The 26,023-nt window shown below is 43.1% G+C and overlaps 1 protein-coding gene and 1 long non-coding RNA gene across 3 annotated transcripts in view; both read right to left on the reverse strand.

The window, feature by feature from the left end:
• LOC149971325 (uncharacterized) overlaps positions 1-26,023 on the reverse strand; it is a 381,039-nt gene that overhangs the window by 227,241 nt on the left and 127,775 nt on the right. The window lies entirely within an intron of this gene.
• Positions 1-26,023, reverse strand: part of LOC110519585 (small G protein signaling modulator 2) — a 238,621-nt gene that overhangs the window by 211,549 nt on the left and 1,049 nt on the right. The gene's annotated exons all lie outside the window — the stretch shown is intronic.

Genomic DNA, 26,023 nt, shown 5'->3' on the forward strand with positions numbered 1-26,023 from the left:
GAGATATACATGGAGGAGGTTTAATACCCTGGCCTAGTGAGATATACATGGAGGAGGTTTAATACCCTGACCTAGTGAGAGATACATGGAGGAGGTTTAATACCCTGACCTAGTGAGATATACATGGAGGAGGTTTAATATCCTGACCTAGTGAGAGATACATGGAGGAGGTTTAATACCCTGACCTAGTGAGATATACATGGAGGAGGTTTAATATCCTGACCTAGTGAGAGATACATGGAGGAGGTTTAATACCCTGACCTAGTGAGATATACATGGAGGAGGTTTAATATCCTGACCTAGTGAGATATACATGGAGGAGGTTTAATATCCTGACCTAGTGAGATATACATGGAGGAGGTTTAATACCCTGACCTAGTGAGATATACATGGAGGAGGTTTAATATCCTGACCTAGTGAGATATACATGGAGGAGTTTTAATACCCTGACCTAGTGAGATATACATGGAGGAGGTTTAATACCCTGACCTAGTGAGATATACATGGAGGAGGTTTAATACCCTGACCTAGTGAGAGATACATGGAGGAGGTTTAATACCCTGACCTAGTGAGATATACATGGAGGAGGTTTAATATCCTGACCTAGTGAGAGATACATGGAGGAGGTTTAATACCCTGACCTAGTGAGAGATACATGGAGGAGGTTTAATACCCTGACCTAGTGAGATATACATGGAGGAGGTTTAATATCCTGACCTAGTGAGAGATACATGGAGGAGGTTTAATATCCTGAACTAGTGAGAGATACATGGAGGAGGTTTAATATCCTGACTTAGTGAGATATACATGGAGGAGATTTAATACCCTGACCTAGTGAGAGATACATGGAGGAGGTTTAATATCCTGACTTAGTGAGATATACATGGAGGAGGTTTAATACCCTCACCTAGTGGGATATACATGGAGGAGGTTTAATACCCTGACCTAGTGAGATATACATGGAGGAGGTTTAATATCCTGACCTAGTGAGATATACATGGAGGAGGTTTAATACCCTGACCTAGTGAGATATACATGGAGGAGGTTTAATATCCTGACCTAGTGAGATATACATGGAGGAGGTTTAATATCCTGACCTAGTGAGAGATACATGGAGGAGGTTTAATACCCTGACCTAGTGAGATATACATGGAGGAGGTTTAATATCCTGACCTAGTGAGATATACATGGAGGAGTTTTAATACCCTGACCTAGTGAGAGATACATGGAGGAGGTTTAATACCCTGACCTATTGAGATATACATGGAGGAGGTTTAATACCCTGACCTAGTGAGATATACATGGAGGAGGTTTAATACCCTGACCTAGTGAGAGATACATGGAGGAGGTTTAATATCCTGACCTAGTGAGATATACATGGAGGAGGTTTAATACCCTGACCTAGTGAGATATACATGGAGGAGGTTTAATATCCTGACATAGTGAGATATACATGGAGGAGGTTTAATACCCTAACCTAGTGAGAGATACATGGAGGAGGTTTAATACCCTGACCTAGTGAGATATACATGGAGGAGGTTTAATACCCTGACCTAGTGAGATATACATGGAGGAGGTTTAATACCCTGACCTAGTGAGATATACATGGAGGAGGTTTAATACCCTGACCTAGTGAGAGATACATGGAGGAGGTTTAATACCCTGACCTAGTGAGATATACATGGAGGAGGTTTAATATCCTGACCTAGTGAGAGATACATGGAGGAGGTTTAATACCATGACCTAGTGAGATATACATGGAGGTTTAATATCCTGAAGTAGTGAGAGATACATGGAGGAGGTTTAATATCCTGACTTAGTGAGATATACATGGAGGAGATTTAATACCCTGACCTAGTGAGAGATACATGGAGGAGGTTTAATATCCTGACTTAGTGAGATATACATGGAGGAGGTTTAATACCCTGACCTAGTGAGATATACATGGAGGAGGTTTAATACCCTGACCTAGTGAGATATACATGGAGGAGGTTTAATATCCTGACCTAGTGAGATATACATGGAGGAGGTTTAATACCCTGACCTAGTGAGATATACATGGAGGAGGTTTAATACCCTGACCTAGTGAGAGATACATGGAGGAGGTTTAATACCCTGACCTAGTGAGATATACATGGAGGAGGTTTAATATCCTGACCTAGTGAGATATACATGGAGGAGGTTTAATATCCTGACCTAGTGAGATATACATGGAGGAGGTTTAATATCCTGACCTAGTGAGAGATACATGGAGGAGGTTTAATACCCTGACCTAGTGAGAGATACATGGAGGAGGTTTAATACCCTGACCTAGTGAGATATACATGGAGGAGGTTTAATATCCTGACCTAGTGAGAGATACATGGAGGAGGTTTAATACCATGACCTAGTGAGATATACATGGAGGTTTAATATCCTGAAGTAGTGAGAGATACATGGAGGAGGTTTAATACCCTGACCTAGTGAGATATACATGGAGGAGGTTTAATACCCTGACCTAGTGAGATATACATGGAGGAGGTTTAATATCCTGACCTAGTGAGATATACATGGAGGAGGTTTAATACCCTGACCTAGTGAGAGATACATGGAGGAGGTTTAATACCCTGACCTAGTGAGATATACATGGAGGAGGTTTAATATCCTGACCTAGTGAGAGATACATGGAGGAGGTTTAATATCCTGACTTAGTGAGATATACATGGAGGAGATTTAATACCCTGACCTAGTGAGAGATACATGGAGGAGGTTTAATATCCTGACTTAGTGAGATATACATGGAGGAGGTTTAATACCCTGACCTAGTGAGATATACATGGAGGAGGTTTAATACCCTGACCTAGTGAGATATACATGGAGGAGGTTTAATATCCTGACCTAGTGAGATATACATGGAGGAGGTTTAATACCCTGACCTAGTGAGATATACATGGAGGAGGTTTAATACCCTGACCTAGTGAGAGATACATGGAGGAGGTTTAATACCCTGACCTAGTGAGATATACATGGAGGAGGTTTAATATCCTGACCTAGTGAGATATACATGGAAGAGGTTTAATATCCTGACCTAGTGAGAGATACATGGAGGAGGTTTAATACCATGACCTAGTGAGATATACATGGAGGAGGTTTAATATCCTGACCTAGTGAGAGATACATGGAGGAGGTTTAATACCCTGACCTAGTGAGATATACATGGAGGAGGTTTAATATCCTGACCTAGTGAGAGATACATGGAGGAGGTTTAATACCCTGACCTAGTGAGATATACATGGAGGAGGTTTAATATCCTGACCTAGTGAGATATACATGGAGGAGGTTTAATATCCTGACCTAGTGAGATATACATGGAGGAGGTTTAATACCCTGACCTAGTGAGATATACATGGAGGAGGTTTAATATCCTGACCTAGTGAGATATACATGGAGGAGTTTTAATACCCTGACCTAGTGAGATATACATGGAGGAGGTTTAATACCCTGACCTAGTGAGATATACATGGAGGAGGTTTAATACCCTGACCTAGTGAGAGATACATGGAGGAGGTTTAATACCCTGACCTAGTGAGATATACATGGAGGAGGTTTAATATCCTGACCTAGTGAGAGATACATGGAGGAGGTTTAATACCCTGACCTAGTGAGAGATACATGGAGGAGGTTTAATACCCTGACCTAGTGAGATATACATGGAGGAGGTTTAATATCCTGACCTAGTGAGAGATACATGGAGGAGGTTTAATATCCTGAACTAGTGAGAGATACATGGAGGAGGTTTAATATCCTGACTTAGTGAGATATACATGGAGGAGATTTAATACCCTGACCTAGTGAGAGATACATGGAGGAGGTTTAATATCCTGACTTAGTGAGATATACATGGAGGAGGTTTAATACCCTGACCTAGTGGGATATACATGGAGGAGGTTTAATACCCTGACCTAGTGAGATATACATGGAGGAGGTTTAATATCCTGACCTAGTGAGATATACATGGAGGAGGTTTAATACCCTGACCTAGTGAGATATACATGGAGGAGGTTTAATATCCTGACCTAGTGAGATATACATGGAGGAGGTTTAATATCCTGACCTAGTGAGAGATACATGGAGGAGGTTTAATACCCTGACCTAGTGAGATATACATGGAGGAGGTTTAATATCCTGACCTAGTGAGATATACATGGAGGAGTTTTAATACCCTGACCTAGTGAGAGATACATGGAGGAGGTTTAATACCCTGACCTATTGAGATATACATGGAGGAGGTTTAATACCCTGACCTAGTGAGATATACATGGAGGAGGTTTAATACCCTGACCTAGTGAGAGATACATGGAGGAGGTTTAATATCCTGACCTAGTGAGATATACATGGAGGAGGTTTAATACCCTGACCTAGTGAGATATACATGGAGGAGGTTTAATATCCTGACATAGTGAGATATACATGGAGGAGGTTTAATACCCTAACCTAGTGAGAGATACATGGAGGAGGTTTAATACCCTGACCTAGTGAGATATACATGGAGGAGGTTTAATACCCTGACCTAGTGAGATATACATGGAGGAGGTTTAATACCCTGACCTAGTGAGATATACATGGAGGAGGTTTAATACCCTGACCTAGTGAGAGATACATGGAGGAGGTTTAATACCCTGACCTAGTGAGATATACATGGAGGAGGTTTAATATCCTGACCTAGTGAGAGATACATGGAGGAGGTTTAATACCATGACCTAGTGAGATATACATGGAGGTTTAATATCCTGAAGTAGTGAGAGATACATGGAGGAGGTTTAATATCCTGACTTAGTGAGATATACATGGAGGAGATTTAATACCCTGACCTAGTGAGAGATACATGGAGGAGGTTTAATATCCTGACTTAGTGAGATATACATGGAGGAGGTTTAATACCCTGACCTAGTGAGATATACATGGAGGTTTAATACCCTGACCTAGTGAGATATACATGGAGGAGGTTTAATATCCTGACCTAGTGAGATATACATGGAGGAGGTTTAATACCCTGACCTAGTGAGATATACATGGAGGAGGTTTAATACCCTGACCTAGTGAGAGATACATGGAGGAGGTTTAATACCCTGACCTAGTGAGATATACATGGAGGAGGTTTAATATCCTGACCTAGTGAGATATACATGGAGGAGATTTAATATCCTGACCTAGTGAGATATACATGGAGGAGGTTTAATATCCTGACCTAGTGAGAGATACATGGAGGAGGTTTAATACCCTGACCTAGTGAGAGATACATGGAGGAGGTTTAATACCCTGACCTAGTGAGATATACATGGAGGAGGTTTAATATCCTGACCTAGTGAGAGATACATGGAGGAGGTTTAATACCATGACCTAGTGAGATATACATGGAGGTTTAATATCCTGAAGTAGTGAGAGATACATGGAGGAGGTTTAATATCCTGACTTAGTGAGATATACATGGAGGAGATTTAATACCCTGACCTAGTGAGAGATACATGGAGGAGGTTTAATATCCTGACTTAGTGAGATATACATGGAGGAGGTTTAATACCCTGACCTAGTGAGATATACATGGAGGAGGTTTAATACCCTGACCTAGTGAGATATACATGGAGGAGGTTTAATATCCTGACCTAGTGAGATATACATGGAGGAGGTTTAATACCCTGACCTAGTGAGATATACATGGAGGAGGTTTAATACCCTGACCTAGTGAGAGATACATGGAGGAGGTTTAATACCCTGACCTAGTGAGATATACATGGAGGAGGTTTAATATCCTGACCTAGTGAGAGATACATGGAGGAGGTTTAATACCCTGACCTAGTGAGATTTACATGGAGGAGGTTTAATATCCTGACCTAGTGAGAGATACATGGAGGAGGTTTAATACCCTGACCTAGTGAGATATACATGGAGGAGGTTTAATATCCTGACCTAGTGAGATATACATGGAGGAGGTTTAATATCCTGACCTAGTGAGATATACATGGAGGAGGTTTAATACCCTGACCTAGTGAGATATACATGGAGGAGGTTTAATATCCTGACCTAGTGAGATATACATGGAGGAGTTTTAATACCCTGACCTAGTGAGAGATACATGGAGGAGGTTTAATACCCTGACCTATTGAGATATACATGGAGGAGGTTTAATACCCTGACCTAGTGAGATATACATGGAGGAGGTTTAATACCCTGACCTAGTGAGATATACATGGAGGAGGTTTAATACCCTGACCTAGTGAGATATACATGGAGGAGGTTTAATACCCTGACCTAGTGAGAGATACATGGAGGAGGTTTAATACCCTGACCTAGTGAGATATACATGGAGGAGGTTTAATATCCTGACCTAGTGAGAGATACATGGAGGAGGTTTAATACCATGACCTAGTGAGATATACATGGAGGTTTAATATCCTGAAGTAGTGAGAGATACATGGAGGAGGTTTAATATCCTGACTTAGTGAGATATACATGGAGGAGATTTAATACCCTGACCTAGTGAGAGATACATGGAGGAGGTTTAATATCCTGACTTAGTGAGATATACATGGAGGAGGTTTAATACCCTGACCTAGTGAGATATACATGGAGGAGGTTTAATACCCTGACCTAGTGAGATATACATGGAGGAGGTTTAATATCCTGACCTAGTGAGATATACATGGAGGAGGTTTAATATCCTGACCTAGTGAGAGATACATGGAGGAGGTTTAATACCCTAACCTAGTGAGATATACATGGAGGTTTAATATCCTGACCTAGTGAGATATACATGGAGGAGTTTTAATACCCTGACCTAGTGAGAGATACATGGAGGAGGTTTAATACCCTGACCTATTGAGATATACATGGAGGAGGTTTAATACCCTGACCTAGTGAGATATACATGGAGGAGGTTTAATACCCTGACCTAGTGAGAGATACATGGAGGAGGTTTAATATCCTGACCTAGTGAGATATACATGGAGGAGGTTTAATACCCTGACCTAGTGAGATATACATGGAGGAGGTTTAATATCCTGACATAGTGAGATATACATGGAGGAGGTTTAATACCCTAACCTAGTGAGAGATACATGGAGGAGGTTTAATACCCTGACCTAGTGAGATATACATGGAGGAGGTTTAATACCCTGACCTAGTGAGATATACATGGAGGAGGTTTAATACCCTGACCTAGTGAGATATACATGGAGGAGGTTTAATACCCTGACCTAGTGAGAGATACATGGAGGAGGTTTAATACCCTGACCTAGTGAGATATACATGGAGGAGGTTTAATATCCTGACCTAGTGAGAGATACATGGAGGAGGTTTAATACCATGACCTAGTGAGATATACATGGAGGTTTAATATCCTGAAGTAGTGAGAGATACATGGAGGAGGTTTAATATCCTGACTTAGTGAGATATACATGGAGGAGATTTAATACCCTGACCTAGTGAGATATACATGGAGGAGGTTTAATACCCTGACCTAGTGAGAGATACATGGAGGAGGTTTAATATCCTGACTTAGTGAGATATACATGGAGGAGGTTTAATACCCTGACCTAGTGAGATATACATGGAGGAGGTTTAATACCCTGACCTAGTGAGAGATACATGGAGGAGGTTTAATATCCTGACCTAGTGAGATATACATGGAGGAGGTTTAATACCCTGACCTAGTGAGAGATACATGGAGGAGGTTTAATACCCTGACCTAGTGAGATATACATGGAGGAGGTTTAATACCCTGACCTAGTGAGATATACATGGAGGAGGTTTAATACCCTGACCTAGTGAGATATACATGGAGGAGGTTTAATACCCTGACCTAGTGAGAGATACATGGAGGAGGTTTAATACCCTGACCTAGTGAGATATACATGGAGGAGGTTTAATATCCTGACCTATTGAGATATACATGGAGGAGGTTTAATACCCTGACCTAGTGAGATATACATGGAGGAGGTTTAATATCCTGACCTAGTGAGAGATACATGGAGGAGGTTTAATACCCTGACCTAGTGAGATATACATGGAGGAGGTTTAATACCCTGACCTAGTGAGAGATACATGGGAGGTTTAATATCCTGACCTAGTGAGATATACATGGAGGAGGTTTAATATCCTGACCTAGTGAGATATACATGGAGGAGGTTTAATATCCTGACCTAGTGAGATATACATGGAGGAGGTTTAATATCCTGACCTAGTGAGATATACATGGAGGAGGTTTAATACCCTGACCTAGTGAGATATACATGGAGGAGGTTTAATATCCTGACCTAGTGAGATATACATGGAGGAGGTTTAATATCCTGACCTAGTGAGATATACATGGAGGAGGTTTAATACCCTGACCTAGTGAGATATACATGGAGGAGGTTTAATATCCTGACCTAGTGAGATATACATGGAGGAGGTTTAATATCCTGACCTAGTGAGATATACATGGAGGAGGTTTAATACCCTGACCTAGTGAGATATACATGGAGGAGGTTTAATACCCTGACCTAGTGAGATATACATGGAGGAGGTTTAATATCCTGACCTAGTGAGATATACATGAAGGAGGTTTAATACCCTGACCTAGTGAGATATACATGGAGGAGGTTTAATATCCTGACCTAGTGAGAGATACATGGAGGAGGTTTAATACCCTGACCTAGTGAGAGATGCATGGAGGAGGTTTAATATCCTGACCTAGTGAGAGATACATGGCGGAGGCTTAATCAAGCTAGTTGTCTTGATTACTTTCTTATGTCATTCTCTCTGGCACCAAAAGTTTAAAAAGTGTTGATAGGGAACAGAATGTGGTTGGACAATCAAAATAATTGCCATGTACACTACTGTACACTACTGTTACATAATTATATTGGAAATTGAATCAAGCTATACCTAAATCAGGTTTGTGGGCATTTTACCTGATATTCCAACCAGATCTCTTTATTTTATACTATATTACACTGGATCTTTCTAGAATAAGTTCCTCCATTTCATTTGGTGTTTCCTCTAACTTATTCTGTGCATCTATGGTAGTTTTAATGCCACCTGTCTGTTCTGTTAGTCCTTCAAGTTCCTTTGTTAAGATGGACTCTTTTGACCTAAATGGCTTTTGTTTTAAAGATGAGTATTGGATTTCATTGCCTCTAAAGGCACATTTAAAAGTGTCCCACACAATAAGGGGATCTGCTTTACCTATGTTACGTCATAAAAAGTATGTTATTAATTATTCTGTCTTGTTTAAAAACAAGTTGTCATCCAATAGGTTTTGATTCAATTTCCAATATAATTATGTAACAGTAGTGTACAGTAGTGTACATGGCAATTATTTTGATGGTCCAACCACATTATGTTCCCTATCAACACTTTTTAAACTTTTGGTGCCAAAGAGAATGACATAAGAAAGTAATCAAGACAACTAGCTTGATTAAGCCTCCGCCATGTATCTCTCACTAGGTCAGGATATTAAACCTCCTCCATGTATCTCTCACTAGGTCAGGATATTAAACCTCCTCCATGTATATCTCACTAGGTCAGGGTATTAAACCTCCTCCATGTATCTCTCACTAGGTCAGGATATTAAACCTCCTCCATGTATATCTCACTAGGTCAGGGTATTAAACCTCCTCCATGTATATCTCACTAGGTCAGGGTATTAAACCTCCTCCATGTATCTCTCACTAGGTCAGGGTATTAAACCTCCACCATGTATCTCTCACTATGTCAGGGTATTAAACCTCCTCCATGTATCTCTCACTAGGTCAGGGTATTAAACCTCCTCCATGTATATCTCACTGGGTCAGGATATTAAACCTCCTCCATGTATCTCTCACTAGGTCAGGGTATTAAAACCTCCTCCATGTATATCTCACTAGGTCAGGATATTAAACCTCCAAGTATATCTCACTAGGTCAGGATATTAAACCTCCATGTATATCTCACTAGGTCAGGATATTAAACCTCCTCCATGTATATCTCACTAGGTCAGGGTATTAAACCTCCTCCATGTATATCTCACTAGGTCAGGATATTAAACCTCCTTCATGTATATCTCACTAGGTCAGGGTATTAAACCTCCATGTATATCTCACTAGGTCAGGGTATTAAATCTCCTCCATGTATATCTCACTAGGTCAGGGTATTAAACCTCCTCCATGTATATCTCACTAGGTCAGGGTATTAAACCTCCTCCATGTATCTCTCACTAGGTCAGGATATTAGACCTCCTCCATGTATATCTCACTAGGTCAGGGTATTAAACCTCCTCCATGTATATCTCACTAGGTCAGGGTATTAAACCTCCTCCATGTATATCTCACTAGGTCAGGATATTAAACCTCCTCCATGTATATCTCACTAGGTCAGGGTATTAAACCTCCTCCATGAATATCTCACTAGGTCAGGATATTAAACCTCCTCCATGTATATCTCACTAGGTCAGGGTATTAAACCTCCTCCATGTATCTCTCACTAGGTCAGGGTATTAAACCTCCTCCATGTATATCTCACTAGGTCAGGGTATTAAACCTCCTCCATGTATCTCTCACTAGGTCAGGATATTAAACCTCCTCCATGTATCTCTCACTAGGTCAGGGTATTAAACCTCCTCCATGTATATCTCACTAGGTCAGGGTATTAAACCTCCTCCATGTATATCTCACTAGGTCAGGGTATTAAACCTCCGCCATGTATATCTCACTAGGTCAGGATATTAAACCTCCTCCATGTATCTCTCACTAGGTCAGGATATTAAACCTCCTCCATGTATCTCTCACTAGGTCAGGGTATTAAACCTCCTCCATGTATATCTCACTAGGTCAGGATATTAAACCTCCTCCATGTATCTCTCACTAGGTCAGGATATTAAACCTCCTCCATGTATCTCTCACTAGGTCAGGGTATTAAACCTCCTCCATGTATATCTCACTAGGTCAGGATATTAAACCTCCTCCATGAATATCTCACTAGGTCAGGATATTAAACCTCCTCCATGTATCTCTCACTAGGTCAGGGTATTAAACCTCCTCCATGTATATCTCACTAGGTCAGGATATTAAACCTCCTCCATGTATCTCTCACTAGGTCAGGATATTAAACCTCCTCCATGTATCTCTCACTAGGTCAGGGTATTAAACCTCCTCCATGTATATCTCACTAGGTCAGGATATTAAACCTCCTCCATGTATATCTCACTAGGTCAGGGTATTAAACATCCTCCATGTATCTCTCACTAGGTCAGGATATTAAACCTCCTCCATGTATATCTCACTAGGTCAGGGTATTAAACCTCCTCCATGTATCTCTCACTAGGTCAGGGTATTAAACCTCCTCCATGTATCTCTCACTAGGTCAGGGTATTAAACCTCCTCCATGTATATCTCACTAGGTCAGGATATTAAACCTCCTCCATGTATATCTCACTAGGTCAGGGTATTAAACCTCCTCCATGTATATCTCACTAGGTCAGGATATTAAACCTCCTCCATGTATATCTCACTAGGTCAGGGTATTAAACCTCCATGTATCTCTCACTAGGTCAGGATATTAAACCTCCTCCATGTATCTCTCACTAGGTCAGGATATTAAACCTCCTCCATGTATCTCTCACTAGGTCAGGGTATTAAACCTCCTCCATGTATATCTCACTAGGTCAGGATATTAAACCTCCTCCATGTATATCTCACTAGGTCAGGGTATTAAACATCCTCCATGTATCTCTCACTAGGTCAGGATATTAAACCTCCTCCATGTATATCTCACTAGGTCAGGGTATTAAACCTCCTCCATGTATCTCTCACTAGGTCAGGGTATTAAACCTCCTCCATGTATCTCTCACTAGGTCAGGGTATTAAACCTCCTCCATGTATATCTCACTAGGTCAGGATATTAAACCTCCTCCATGTATATCTCACTAGGTCAGGGTATTAAACCTCCTCCATGTATATCTCACTAGGTCAGGATATTAAACCTCCTCCATGTATATCTCACTAGGTCAGGGTATTAAACCTCCATGTATCTCTCACTAGGTCAGGATATTAAACCTCCTCCATGTATATCTCACTAGGTCAGGGTATTATCGTGTGTGTGTATACATTTGTCTGTATCTATGTTTGTGTTGCTTTACAGTCCCCATTGTTCTATAAGGTGTATTTTTATCTGTTTTTTTAAAATCTGATTCTACTGTTTGCATCAGTTACTTGATGTGGAATAGAGTTCCATGTAGTCATGGCTCTATGTAGTACTGTTCACCTCCCATAGTCTGTTCTGGATTTGGTGACTGTGAAGAGACCTCTGGTGGCGTGTCTTGTGGGGTAATGTGGGGTACATTAGTCTCAGGTGATGGACCTTCTCTGTCTCTGTCTCTCTCTCTGTCTCTCTCTGTCTCTCTCTGTCTCTCTCTCTGTCTCTCTCTCTGCCTGTCTCTCTGCCTGTCTCTCTCTCTTCCATCTCTTTACTTCATGATGGTCTGGGATTGCCTCAAATAATTGGGGTTATTTTTACCCTTTAAAACAAACAAAGGCCAGTGCTGACGTTGTACCTCAGTCTCCCTCACACACACACACACACACACACACACACACACACACACACACACACAGAAACACGGCCACACACACACACACACACACACGGCCACACACACACAAACACGGCCACACACACACAGAAACATGGCCACAGACAGGCGGGCGGGGGAAGTTAGACTACAGCTGTGTCCCAAATTGTACCCTATTCCCTGTGTAGTATACTACTTTTGACCAGGGCGCCTATTCCCATAGGGTGTCATTTGGGATGCAGATTAAAGCAGCCAGGGTCACACCAACTCGCTAATACGCAGTTACCTAGAAATGAACAAGCTGAGACGCCACACACATGCGTGGATAAGCACACACTAAAACATATCATTCATATACCTATGCCACTTTTCCAAATATTAGGAACCATAGCAACCCTAGTACAGCTGAAAAGATACACCAGGGATTTACTAGGAACCATAGCAACCCTAGTACTGTTGAAAAGATACAACAGGGATTTACTAGGAACCATAGCAACCCTAGTACTGTTGAAAAGATACAACAGGGATTTACTAGGAACCATAGCAACCCTAGTACAGCTGAAAACTACAGCAGGGATTTACTAGGAACCATAGCAACCCTAGTACTGTTGAAAAGATACAACAGGGATTTACTAGGAACCATAGTAACCCTAGTACTGTTCAAAAGATACAACAGGGATTTACTAGGAACCATAGCAACCCTAGTACTGTTAAAAAGATACAACATGGATTTACTAGGAACCATAGCAACCCTAGTACTGTTGAAAATATACAACAGGGATTTACTAGGAGACATAGCAACCCTAGTACTGTTCAAAAGATATAACATGGATTTACAACAGGCACATATAACCAGTCTACAACCAAAGAAAATTATGATTAAGTCAATGCTCAGTGACAAACTCAGTGACAGAACACTGCAAATAAAGAGGTTCTGGAACACTGCAAATAAAGAGGTTCTGGAACACTGCAAATAAAGAGGTTCTGGAACACTACAAATAAAGAGGTTCTGGAACACTGCAAATAAAGAGGTTCTGGAACACTGCAAATAAAGAGGTTCTGGAACACTGCAAATAAAGAGGTTCTGGAACACTGCAAATAAAGAGGTTCTGGAACACTGCAAATAAAGAGGTTCTGGAACACTGCAAATAAAGAGGTTCTGGAACACTGCAAATAAAGAGGTTCTGGAACACTGCAAATAAAGAGGTTCTGGAACACTGCAAATAAAGAGGTTCTGGAACAGAACAGGACACAAAGCTAATTAGAACCTTGTAGATCACTCTGACTGTCTGTGTGTTACATAAGGATACATGTATTGTACCTCTCTGTCTAATGACTGAGACACATAGCTAGAGCAGTAAAACAATACCATTCACTTCAGGCACATACACTCACTAGCCTGTTTATTAGGTACAACAATCTACTACAGGGTTGGACCCCCCTTTGCCTTCAGAACAGCCTGAATTATTTGGGGCATTCTACAAGGTTTCAGAAACGTTTCACAGGGATGTTGGTCCATGCTGACGCGATGACATCACGCAGTTGCTGCAGATTAGATGGTGGTACATTCATACTGTGAACAGCCATTCCAGCTCATCCCATTATGCTCTATTGGGTTGAGGTCTGGTGCCTGACCAGGACACTCAGTAAACTGAGCTCGCTGTCATGTTCCAGGTGATGTTTTTCACCTCCTCAATTGTCCCGTGTTGGTGATGGCGTGCCCACTGGATCCGCTTCTAGTTGATAGGAGTGGAACCTGGTGTGGTCGTCTGCTGCAAAAGCACATCCATGACACTGTCGTGCGTGAAAAGTCCAGGAAGGTGTCTGTTTGTGAGGTACTGGATCCAGTACGCCTGGCACCGACGATCATAACACGCTCAAAGTCCCTTATGTTACTCGTTTTGCCCATTCGAATGTTCAATCTAACAGTGACTGAATGTCTCGACGCCTTTCTGTCTGCTTTAAATAGCAAGCCAAGGTCACGTAACAAAATGTCACGCGATCCATTTTCGTGAATGGGGTGGTGTACCTAATAAACTGTCCGTTGAGTGTAGAAGAAAGTGCTAAAATCAGCTTTGAGACAGAAACGAGGAAAAGACAGAAAATAAAAAATGTGTTCAGGGTACCGTTACACCACTTCCGTGTCTTTTGAGAAGTGTAACCTGGTCAAATATATATATATATATATATAATATGGATTTGTTCTCATTTTGTCTGTCATTGTTGAAGTGTACCTATGATGAAAATTACAGGCCTCTCTCGTCTTTTAAAGTGGAAAAATTGCACAATTGGTGGCTGACTAAATACATTTTTGCCCCACTGTATATATATATATATATATATATATATATATAAAATCTTTCATTAATTTTGATGAATTTTAACATGTGCTCTTTATGACAGAATGTTTAAAATTAGGTGAAATATATAGATATATATATATATATATATATATATATTTCACCTAATTTTAAACATTCTGTCATAAAGAGCACATGTTAAAATTCATCAAAATTAATGAAAGATTTTTCCCATCTCAAGAGGTTAAATAAATAAGACTATAATAAGTGCCAAATAAAGTAACAAGGTTGAAAATGTCCTCTTAAATCAACCATAACTCCCCTCAGGACAGAGGGAATGGAAGCTTGTTGTGTGCAACAGGAAGTGGCATTTGAATGCAAGATTCACACATTGTTTTCTATCTCTGGGTAACAGGGTTGATGTGTTATGTTCGACCCGCTCAGTTTTCCTCCACAAAACACCAGAAAATGTCCAAAAAGGAGTAGAACCAGCTCACCTGCTTTTACACTATGATCTGACTATTAGACGTTTAGTTGTTTATAAAAAAATATATATATTTTTTAAAAGGAATAGTTTCACCATATTAAAACAAGAGTTCAGTTCAAGTAACGGTGTTCACTTAAAACGAGGGACAGATATAAATGAATCACATGAAATAAATCCTCATCTTCAGAAAACACTTAGTAAAATAATAAATAGGATTTACAAAAGTGAAACTTGGAGAAAATATTGGGGTTCAAGTGGGTTCAAAGAAGTGACACGGGGTTTGACGGAGGGACAACCCTTTAGCAAGTCTTTATTCATATAAAATAAAATCTGATTTCATGTGGTCTATATTAAAGGGCACTTAATTTAAGGTTTTTAAATGTTGGTGCACAATTTCTACTTAAAATATCAAAAGGTCCTCATTTCCTGGAATGACCCATCAGTGAAACCAGTTAAAGCACTCATTTCCTGGAATGACCCTCAATCATCCATCCATCCATCCATGACAGGTGACCAGCTGGAGACAAGAGAACATATCACACCCAAATGGCACCCTATTCCCTACATAGTGCACTACCTTCTTCTTTTTTTTACCAGAACCCATATAAACTGTAGCTCTATAGTTGTTGTGTTTAGAGTGACTGATCCAATGGTGTTTCCTTTTATTTCTGCAGAGCCAAATCTCAGCCTGCCAAATGGCACTCCATTTGGCACTCCACTCCACTCCCTACATGCCACCAGGTTCCACTCCTATTACCTGCTCAAATGTAGTGTTTTATATAGGGAATAGGGTGCCATTTGTATTTCAGTAACAACCTCAGGAGAGAAACTGGAGTTCTGCCTCCAAGGTTGTCTCTCTAAGTACATCCCAACATTTACTTTTTTTTAACCTTTATTTAACTAGGCAAGTCAGTTAAGAACAAATTCTTATTTACAATGACGGCCTAGGAACAGTGGGTTAACTGGTCTAGAAGGGGGCAGAACGACAGACAGCTCGGGGGTTTGAACTTGCAACCTTCCGGTTACCAGTCTAACACTCTAACCACTAGGCTACCCTGCCGCCCCAGGGCACACTTATGGTCAAAAAATAGCACACTTATGGTGAAAAGTAGTGCACTATATAGGGAATAAGTGTGCCATTTGACTCTGAGTCAGACTGGCTGAGATAACATAGTACCCAGCTGCATAATGAGAGGATATTTCTTCGGGGAAGAGGCATGGGAATGTGGTTTGGGCCCTCTGTGTGCAATATGGCAGTAGAGGTGCCATTGGTGCAATGTGCATCCAGGCGATTATAGCAAACAGAGAAATGGAGTATATTAGAGTGATATCATAGGTGTGGTTAAGTCTCTGCCATACAGCGATTCCCAGTAGCAGCTTCCATGCAGTTTCACAGATTCATTGAATGACACAGCTTCCAAGAAAGCAATTGCAACTCTCGAGTCCAGAGTCGGCAAATCTGTACCACTTTGCAAAGGTTGACTGTAGGTAGTGGCCCAATAAGATGCATTTGGGGGCAGAGTGACCTGCTATTGAATGATTGGGCCATCACCCACTCTCCTATCCCCACTATTCTCACGATTCAAACCTCCACTCCCCCATCAGTCACTCTAAACACATTTCGGTGAGAGACTCAAAATGATTAATGATTCACCAAACCTATCAGATCCACTTACTGCTACAGCCCTTGGTGAGAGTGAGTGATGGCTCCCAATCACGAGGCTTGCTGGAGGTCAGAACGGCTCATAATAATGTCTGGAAAGGAGTGAATGGAATGGTATCAAACAGGGAAACCATTTATTCCGTTTCAGCCATTACTACAGTACGAGCACGTCCTCCCCAATTAACGTGCCACAAACCTCCTGTGCTCTCAACACACTGGGCAAAAAAAACCAAACAGTTTATCCAGGATAGTAACGGTGTGACCGTGAACCGTTTGGACTAGCCTCAGCCTGTAACGGTATGACGTGAACCGTTTGGACTAGCCTCAGCCTGTAACGGTGTGACCGTGAACCGTTTGGACTAGCCTCAGCCTGTAACGGTGTGACCGTGAACCGTTTGGACTAGCCTCAGCCTGTAACGGTGTGACCGTGAACCGTTTGGACTAGCCTCAGCCTGTAACGGTGTGACCGTGAACCGTTTGGACTAGCCTCAGCCTGTAACGGTGTGACCGTGAACCGTTTGGACTAGCCTCAGCCTGTAACGATGTGACCGTGAACCGTTTGGACTAGCCTCAGCCTGTAACGGTGTGACCGTGAACCGTTTGGACTAGCCTCAGCCTGTAACGGTGTGACCGTGAACCGTTTGGACTAGCCTCAGCCTGTAACGGTGTGACCGTGAACCGTTTGGACTAGCCTCAGCCTGTAACGGTGTGACCGTGAACCGTTTGGACTAGCCTCAGCCTGTAATGGTTTGACCGTGAACCGTTTGGACTAGCCTCAGCCTGTAACGGTTTGACCGTGAACCGTTTGGACTAGCCTCAGCCTGTAACGGTGTGACCGTGAACCGTTTGGACTAGCCTCAGCCTGTAACGGTTTGACAGTGAACCGTTTGGACTAGCCTCAGCCTGTAATGGTTTGACCATGGACCGTTTGGACTAGCCTCAGCCTGTAACGGTGTGACCGTGAACCGTTTGGACTAGCCTCAGCCTGTAACGGTTTGACAGTGAACCGTTTGGACTAGCCTCAGCCTGTAATGGTTTGACCATGGACCGTTTGGACTAGCCTCAGCCTGTAACGGTGTGACAGTGAACCGTTTGGACTAGCCTCAGCCTGTAACGGTGTGACCGTGAACCGTTTGGACTAGCCTCAGCCTGTAACGGTGTGACAGTGAACCGTTTGGACTAGCCTCAGCCTGTAACGGTGTGACAGTGAACCGTTTGGACTAGCCTCAGCCTGTAACGGTGTGACCGTGAACCGTTTGGACTAGCCTCAGCCTGTAACGGTGTGACCGTGAACCGTTTGGACTAGCCTCAGCCTGTAACGGTGTGACCGTGAACCGTTTGGACTAGCCTCAGCCTGTAACGGTGTGACCGTGAACCGTTTGGACTAGCCTCAGCCTGTAACGGTGTGACCGTGAACCGTTTGGACTAGCCTCAGCCTGTAACGGTTTGACCATGGACCTTTAAATCATTGGCCATTACCCCCACCTGTGGAGCTGTTGGTTGTAAGTTGTGAGTTGTCGTAACCAATCCACATCCAACACAACTAAATATAGTGCAGAACTTATCCTGTATTGTCGTGGCTAAAAGACAAGACAGACCAACCCGAACATCGGCCATGCGCAGCAGGTGGCTGTCCTATCGCCTCTGACCACAGCACATCAACTGTCATTTTCTGTTCATATCCTGACCATCCTAAACCCAGCAGCTAAGCACAGCCAAAGTTATTGTCTCTGTCGTGGTTAAAAGCATTGGGTATTGAAGGGAAGAACGTCTCTGTAGTTAAAAGATTGGGTATTGAAGGGAAGTAATATTAGTACATCATCAACTGAGAGACACAGACAGACAGATCTTTACTGTTCATATTTGATTATTTATTTCCCCTTCTGTTTATTATTCATTTCACTTGCTTTGGTAATGTAAACATGTGTTTCCCGTGCCAATAAAGCCCTTAAAATGTAATTGAATTGAGATAGAGAAACAAAGACAGAAACAGGAGAGGCAGACATAGATGGAGACAGGGCCAGTGAGTTGTGGCAGTATTAATTGTCAATTGATGCAATTTAACTTCTTAGCTAGCTGCTGATGCTTTCAGTTGCCAGGCAACGCTGAGGTGGCTGACTGCAGGTTTAAAAGAGACAGAGACCTTTAAACCAGGAGCTGCAGCTGGGGCTTTGCTTACTGTCTCACTGACTCAAATGCAGGTTTATTTCTGTGTTTAAAGGTCTAATGTATTAATGTATACACAGACCCTATAGTACATTTCAGGTGACACAGGTTATACATTACAAACAATTACATTACATTGCATTCTGGGTAGTGTACACCATCAATGCATTGATTTTCAATAGGAAACAGAAGGAGAATATACAATGTACATCAGACAAACTGGATCCCCAGTAATAACAGTCACGTTTCTAGGCGGTGATCAGGTTATCAGGAGCGATAGGTAATCAATACACATTCCTCACATCTGCCGTTCGATCAGTTCAGACGGGGACAGATTGACCAAGCCAAGGGAACTCCCAATACTGTAGGTCAGGAACTTACCTCACCAAAATAATCCAAGCGTTGTCTCTCCTCGTACCCTGTCTGCATCCCAAATGGCATGTCATTCCCTATGGCACTCTGCCTCTGGGCCCTGGGGAAAAGCACTCTGCCTCTGGGCCCTGGTGAAAAGCACTCTGCCTCTGGGCCCTGGGGAAAAGTACTCTGCCTCTGGGCCCTGGGGAAAAGCACTCTGCCTCTGGGCCCTGGAGAAAAGTACTCTGCCTCTGGGCCCTGGGGAAAAGTACTCTGCCTCTGGGCCCTGGGGAAAAGCACTCTGCCTCTGGGCCCTGGAGAAAAGTACTCTGCCTCTGGGCCCTGGGGAAAAGTACTCTGCCTCTGGGCCCTGGTGAAAAGCACTCTGCCTCTGGGCCCTGGTGAAAAGCACTCTGCCTCTGGGCCCTGGGGAAAAGTACTCTGCCTCTGGGCCCTGGGGAAAAGCACTCTGCCTCTGGGCCCTGGGGAAAAGCACTCTGCCTCTGGGCCCTGGGGAAAAGTAATACACTATACAGTGGAACGGATTCAGACCCCTAGACTTTTCCCACATTTTCTTACGTTACAGCTTATTCTAAAATGGACTAAATGAGAAAAAAAATGACCCTCAATCTACACACAACATTCCATAATGACAAAGCATAAACAGTTTTTCAATTTTTTTTTGCTTTAAAAATAAAAAACTGAAATATCACATTTACATAAGTATTCAGAACCTTTACTCTGGACTTTGTTGAAGCACCTTTGGCAGCGATTACAGCCTTGCGTTCATACATTTTTTAACATAGTTATTACACATTGATTACACTATCACTCGTATTTCCTATGTCGCAACGATTCATCGATAAGTATGCAACGATGCTGGTAAAGTTGTCTTGTGCACCTACAGTGCTGGTCATAAAAAAAGCTAGCTAACGTAAACTCATACATCGCCTTGGTCCGTACAATTGCCCTTATTTTAGCGCCCCAAAAACGTAATACTTCCAGATCAACTGTAATGTCAATACCATAGTAAAGCACAATTTCTCCCCTTTCCAACAGAATCAATTACATGACCTAAACGCTGCCAGTTTCTGCATAATTCAACAAGGCAATGAGCCCCGTCGGGTCTTTTTAAAAATGGCGGGTGGGGAAGCGAAACTAATGCGTGATAGTGAGAAGGAGAGATGTCGTGTGACAAAATGGCTTTTTATCACTCGATCTGCCCAACTTATCACCTTATCGCCTCTAAAATGTAAATAAAACACTATAAAGAGTTTATATAATGTGTAATTACAGACCTATTTGAAGGTTTGTGTCAAATTTGAATCGGGTTTTTAGGGCGATGCTAAAGTGATCTTAGAAGTAAACAGCGGCTTTGAGAATGACTAGGTATCCCCCCCTTACCCCCGTCACTGTCCATTTCCTGTTTCTAAAGGATGAGAGAAGTGCTACACCTGGTGGAGAGAGATTGTAAGACAGAAATAGTTGCTTTATGCGTGTTGTACATTACGACATGACACGTCCCGATGTAACGGAGGGTCCGTTATTTCAACTTTTCTCCAATACTATAGAGTCATTACCACGTCAATCAACACTTGAATAGAAATCTAGTTCACACCCTCGATTTTACGAGTTTACGTTAGCTCATGGATGCAAACAATGTTCTTCCCCAAAAAACATAGCAAACTATGGCTAGCTAACTATATAGCTAGGTGTCCTCATCTATTCAAAATAAAAGTATGGCATAATCTACTACCCGTAGTAATTTGCACCACTGTCAATGACATACTTTTATTTTGAAGTCAAACCACAAATTCCACTATTGTGCATAATGCTTATTGTGGATAGCTTCACAACTCATAACCCGGTCAGGTCGAGCCTTACTAGCCAGATGAAGCTAGCTGGCTGCTTATAACATTAGCTTTGGGCAACAGGGTTAAGTAGCTGGCTAGCTATTTATTTTCATTAACTGAAGCTCAATTTCAATAGGCGAGCAAAACAAGTGGTAACCGAGCTAATGCTTACTCACAAGGATTCCTAAACGATTACTAAGAGTAATGAAAATGACTGCAGTGCTGGCTAGGTAACATTACCAAGTCAAAGCTAGCTGCCCCAGAAGTTGCGGACGAACAAATGATGCTTTATTACCAATGCGGTATTGTAAACACATTGTTAGTGGCCGGTGTTTGCTTGTTTGCAGACTTCTTTGTACAGCTTTGACTGGTGCTGGCTAGGTAACGTTACCAAGCTAAAGCTAGCTACCCCAGAAGTTGCGGACGAACACAAATGATGCTTTATTACCAACGCGGTATTGTAAACACATTGTTCGTGGCTGGTGTTTGCAGACTTCTTTGTACAGCTTTGACAGTGCTACTGTATCTTTTTTGACACGCAAAGACCCAAACGGCGTTCCATAGTATGTATGTCGTGAAGCTAATAGCAGTGACGCTATTACTGTGTAACTCTGGTAAGGCAACATCTGAAAAATAGCGATGGAAACAGGATCCACCCCAGCTCAATTTGGAGTCTCATAGTAAAGGGTCTGAATACTAATGTATATAAGGAATTTCTGTTTTATATTTTTAATACATTTGCTAAAATTTCGAAAAACCCGTTTTCGCTTTGTCATTATGGGGTACTGTCTGTAGATTGATGAGGGGGGAAAAAATATTTAATACATTTTAGAATAAGCTACAAAGTGACCAGCCTGTCTGGCCAACACAATCTGTAGGCTACACAGTGACCAGTCTGTCTGGCCAACACAATCTGTAGGCTACACAGTGACCAGTCTGTCTGGCCAACACAATCTGTAGGCTACACAGTGACCAGTCTGTCTGGCCAACACAATCTGTAGGCTACACAGTGACCAGTCTGTCTGGCCAACACAATCTGTAGGCTACACAGTGACCAGTCTGTCTGGCCAACACAATCTGTAGGCTACAAAGTGACCAGTCTGTCTGGCCAACACAATCTGTAGGCTACACAGTGACCAGTCTGTCTGGCCAACACAATCTGTAGGCTACACAGTGACCAGTCTGTCTGGCCAACACAATCTGTAGGCTACACAGTGACCAGCCTGTCTGGCCAACACAATCTGTAGGCTACACAGTGACCAGCCTGTCTGGCCAACACAATCTGTCGCTACACAGTGACCAGCCTGTCTGGCCAACACAATCTGTAGGCTACACAGTGACCAGCCTGTCTGGCCAACACAATCTGTAGGCTACACAGTGACCAGTCTGTCTGGCCAACACAATCTGTAGGCTACACAGTGACCAGTCTGTCTGGCCAACACAATCTGTAGGCTACACAGTGACCAGTCTGTCTGGCCAATACAATCGTTAGGCTACACAGTGACCAGTCTGTCTGGCCAATACAATCGTTAGGCTACACAGTGACCAGTTTGTCTGGCCAATAAAATCGTTAGGTTACCCAGTGACATTTCAGACCAGTCTGTCTGGCCAATACAATCGTTAGGCTACACAGTGACCAGTCTGTCTGGCCAATACAATCGTTAGGCTACACAGTGACCAGTCTGTCTGGGCAATACAATCGTTTGGCTACACAAAGTGACATTTCAGTGTCTCCCATGTTGGCAAATTGATCTTGACTAGTCTGTCTGGCCAATACAATCGTTAGGCTACACAGAAGGAGAGACTTCCACAAGATTGTCTTCATCGGTGTCAATAAATGAACTCAACAAAACAAACTTCTAGGTAGCGTTTTCTCGAACACAGATCAAGCCTAGTTCTGGAGTAAAAAAAAAGCAAGCTCAATGGAGCCTCTCCTTTGACAGTGCCCGGAAAACTCTGTACGTGTAAATCCTATACATAGGCAGTCATATGGCATGCATCACTGCATCACTACAGACATCGGCACACATTCCTCAAACAAGCTTGTCTTTGACGCACAGAAGGGCAGTTTGTTTTATGAAAGCTTTATCATCGACAGGAAACATTAACTATTCATCTATGCCATTTAAAAAATAATAATAATTAAAACACCAGTGAATATAACCCACAGGCAACGTTCAAAGACTAGAGCCCAGAGCACCATGCTGCTGTCACCACGTCCCCGTGTCTGTGTCTGAGTGTGTGTCCCAGTACCCCACAGGTACATCACACAGTCCTTTCGCTGACCGCCTGGTCTGTGTGTTGGGAAGCTTGTTATGACACGCGTCTCGTGCTACAGCCAGACAGTCTTGTGTCCCAGTGGCACACTGCTAGCTGTTTGGTAGACACCCCCAGTGGCACACTGCTAGCTGTTTGGTAGACACCCCCAGTGGCACACTGCTAGCTGTTTGGTAGACACCCCCCAGTGACACACTGCTAGCTGTTTGGTAGACACCCCCAGTGACACACTGCTAGCTGTTTGGTAGACACCCCCCAGTGACACACTGCTAGCTGTTTTGTAGACACCCCCAGTGACACACTGCTAGCTGTTTGGTAGACACCCCCAGTGACACACTGCTAGCTGTTTGGTAGACACCCCCAGTGACACGCTGCTAGCTGTTTGGTAGACACCCCCAGTGACACACTGCTAGCTGTTTGGTAGACACCCCCAGTGGCACACTGCTAGCTGTTTGGTAGACACCCCCCAGTGACACACTGCTAGCTGTTTGGTAGACACCCCCAGTGACACACTGCTAGCTGTTTGGTAGACACCCCCAGTGACACACTGCTAGCTGTTTGGTAGACACCCCCAGTGGCACGCTGCTAGCTGTTTGGTAGACACCCCCAGTGACACACTGCTAGCTGTTTGGTAGACACCCCCCAGTGACACACTGCTAGCTGTTTGGTAGACACCCCCAGTGACACACTGCTAGCTGTTTGGTAGACACCCCCAGTGACACACTGCTAGCTGTTTGGTAGACACCCCCAGTGACACACTGCTAGCTGTTTGGTAGACACCCCCCAGTGACACACTGCTAGCTGTTTGGTAGACACCCCCAGTGACACACTGCTAGCTGTTTGGTAGACACCCCCAGTGACACACTGCTAGCTGTTTGGTAGACACCCCCAGTGACACACTGCTAGCTGTTTGGTAGACACCCCCAGTGACACACTGCTAGCTGTTTGGTAGACACCCCCAGTGACACACTGCTAGCTGTTTGGTAGACACCCCCAGTGGCACACTGCTAGCTGTTTGGTAGACACCCCCAGTGACACACTGCTAGCTGTTTGGTAGACACCCCCAGTGACACACTGCTAGCTGTTTGGTAGACACCCCCAGTGACACACTGCTAGCTGTTTGGTAGACACCCCCAGTGACACACTGCTAGCTGTTTGGTAGACACCCCCAGTGGCACACTGCTAGCTGTTTGGTAGACACCCCCAGTGACACACTGCTAGCTGTTTGGTAGACACCCCCCAGTGACACACTGCTAGCTGTTTGGTAGACACCCCCAGTGACACACTGCTAGCTGTTTGGTAGACACCCCCAGTGACACACTGCTAGCTGTTTGGTAGACACCCCCAGTGACACACTGCTAGCTGTTTGGTAGACACCCCCCAGTGACACACAGCTAGCTGTTTGGTAGACACCCCCAGTGACACACTGCTAGCTGTTTGGTAGACACCCCCAGTGACACACTGCTAGCTGTTTGGTAGACACCCCCCAGTGACACACTGCTAGCTGTTTGGTAGACACCCCCAGTGACACACTGCTAGCTGTTTGGTAGACACCCCCCAGTGACACACTGCTAGCTGTTTGGTAGACACCCCCAGTGACACACTGCTAGCTGTTTGGTAGACACCCCCAGTGACACACTGCTAGCTGTTTGGTAGACACCCCCCAGTGACACACAGCTAGCTGTTTGGTAGACACCCCCAGTGACACACTGCTAGCTGTTTGGTAGACACCCCCCAGTGACACACTGCTAGCTGTTTGGTAGACACCCCCCAGTGACACACTGCTAGCTGTTTGGTAGACACCCCCAGTGACACACTGCTAGCTGTTTGGTAGACACCCCCCAGTGACACACTGCTAGCTGTTTGGTAGACACCCCCAGTGACACACTGCTAGCTGTTTGGTGGACACGTCTGTATTGTACATTTATCTCCAAACAACAACCTCTGACATTCATATTAATAGTTCCAACTGACCATCCAGTTTTTAAACCGAGGGCAAATGAAGCAATGTACACCTATGCTTTTTTTTTTGCTCCGTGACTGTGGGGCTGAGTGCCTCAGGCATAGTCTCTTAACACCTGTTGTTATAGCGAAACGACAGTCACTACACAGGTATACGTGCAATTTAATGTGAGGTGTTATCATTTTCTGATAGTCTTTTACGGTATAATTATGAACAAATCAGAAGAAGAAGAAGAAGGAAAAGCGTAGCATGCAAACAGCTGTACAAAAAAAAATAAAGATGGATTTGATTGTAACAACAGTTGTATAACGGTCTGCGTCCTATTCATTTAAAACTGCCGGAGCATCGTCAGTATCCTAATGACTGTCGTAATATCGATATGGAAAGAAGGTTTC

The sequence above is a fragment of the Oncorhynchus mykiss genome, chromosome 27, assembly GCF_057628025.1.
Source record: "Oncorhynchus mykiss isolate SJ-2025 chromosome 27, ASM5762802v1, whole genome shotgun sequence".
Lineage (NCBI taxonomy): Eukaryota > Metazoa > Chordata > Actinopteri > Salmoniformes > Salmonidae > Oncorhynchus > Oncorhynchus mykiss.